General features: G+C 58.5%; 1 pseudogene across 1 annotated transcript in view; it reads left to right on the top strand.

Annotated features, from left to right (window-relative positions):
* Nucleotides 1-387: 387 nt before the first annotated feature.
* LOC311308566 (sodium/calcium exchanger 2-like) overlaps nt 388-1,709 on the top strand; it is a 23,865-nt pseudogene continuing 22,543 nt past the window's right edge. The window contains exons 1-2 of the transcript in view: nt 388-733; nt 1,648-1,705. The product of the transcript in view is annotated as a sodium/calcium exchanger 2-like (transcript). The remainder of the gene's footprint in view (nt 734-1,647; nt 1,706-1,709) is intronic.

Here is a 1,709-nt window from a genome sequence, read left to right as displayed (position 1 = left end):
GGCGACCATTCCTTTCAACGCTCAACGACGACATCTGAATGTCTTTTGAAAACGTTCAACCAACTGCAACTGTAGGTCCGAGTGGACATCGTCAATCAAGGGATTGCGGAGTGAAACTTTTTGTTTTGTATTGCTGTGTCAACAGTCGTGCTTCAAAATGATGAGGTAAATATGGACCAATCGTTTAACAAAGAACTGTTCTCTCTGTTTGTCCCTCCACTCCTCGGTCTCTCCATCCCTCTCTCCTCCTCCAGGTAACCAAGCCCCGCCCCTCCCAGCTCTGCCCGGCGTCTTTCCCCCATCACTCTCTCCCTCCTCTGCTCTCTCGGGAGCGAGGGAACCATGGCTCTCTCCCTCTCTCTCTCCTCCCCCCTCCCCCTCCTCCTCCTCCTCCTCCTCCCCTCCCCTGCTCCTGGAATCCCAGCGAGAGGGAGAAGGAGGAGGAGCGGAGGAGGTCACCAGCGTGCGGCCCTACGCCTCCACCGCCGTGCCGTTCCCCTCGGAGGGCTACGGGAACCTGACGTCCTCGCTGGGCGGCGCCGGGGGGAAGTGCAGCGAGCCGGTGGTCTGCCAGAAGGGCATCCTGCTGCCCGTGTGGATGCCCCGAAGCCCCGGGCTGGGCGACCAGGTGGCGAGGGCGGTGGTCTACTTCGTCTGCCTCATGTACATGTTCGTGGGCGTGTCCATCATCGCCGACCGCTTCATGGCCTCCATCTGAGGTCATCACCTCTCAGTGAGTTGGGGGGGGGGGGGACAGGAGACGATAAGGTCATCACCTCTCAGGTGAGTTGGGGGGGGGGGGGGGGGGCACAGGAGACGATAAGGTCATCACCTCTCAGGTGGGTTGGGGGGGGGGGGGGGGGCACAGGGGACGATAAGGTCATCACCTCTCAGGTGGGTTGGGGGGGGGGGGGGGGGGGCACAGGAGACGATAAGGTCATCACCTCTCAGGTGAGTTGGGGGGGGGGGGGGGGGGGGGGAGACGATAAGGTCATCACCTCTCAGGTGAGTTGGGGGGGGGGGGGGGGGGGGGAGACGATAAGGTCATCACCTCTCAGGTGAGTTGGGGGGGGGGGGGCACAGGAGACGATAAGGTCATCACCTCTCAGGTGAGTTGGGGGGGGGGGGGGCACAGGAGACAGGAGGAAGGGGGGGGGGGGGCACAGGAGACGATAAGGTCAGATAGGAGCACAGCCGATGCCGTGGAGAGGGGTGGATAAGGGTGATTTATCTTTGGATCCTTGTTTGACCCCATGTGTCAGGGAATCTTCAGATGAACACATTCCCCTCAGGATGGACAAGGGCACGTATGGGGCCCGCCCACTCACACACACACACACACACACACACACACACACACACACACACACTCCCTCAATGATATTGAGGCTCTAACTCCAATTCACCTGCTGTTGAACCAAGTGTGCCTCCAGGCGTTTCCAAGAAAGAGGATCTACACGCACGACGAAGATGGAGGCAAATACAGTACATGGCCTGTATGTTCTGGTCCAGATGGATTCATGAATACTTAGCTCTCTCTCTCTCTCTTCAAGAATGGAATAAATGTCAGCAGTAAGATGGAACTTCGAATCCGGAGATATTGTCCTCATTGTGGATGAGGTCCTCATTGTGGATGACTGCGCCTAGGAACTCCAGGATGAGGGGAACAATGCTTAAGACCAAGCCGGAGTTGTTTGCCGTGTCAGTGT

This window comes from Borostomias antarcticus (assembly GCF_949987555.1).
Source record: "Borostomias antarcticus genome assembly, chromosome: 1".
Classification (NCBI taxonomy): domain Eukaryota; kingdom Metazoa; phylum Chordata; class Actinopteri; order Stomiiformes; family Stomiidae; genus Borostomias; species Borostomias antarcticus.
Note: the sequence above shows the minus strand (reverse complement) of the source record. Positions and strands in the feature narration are given on the sequence as shown.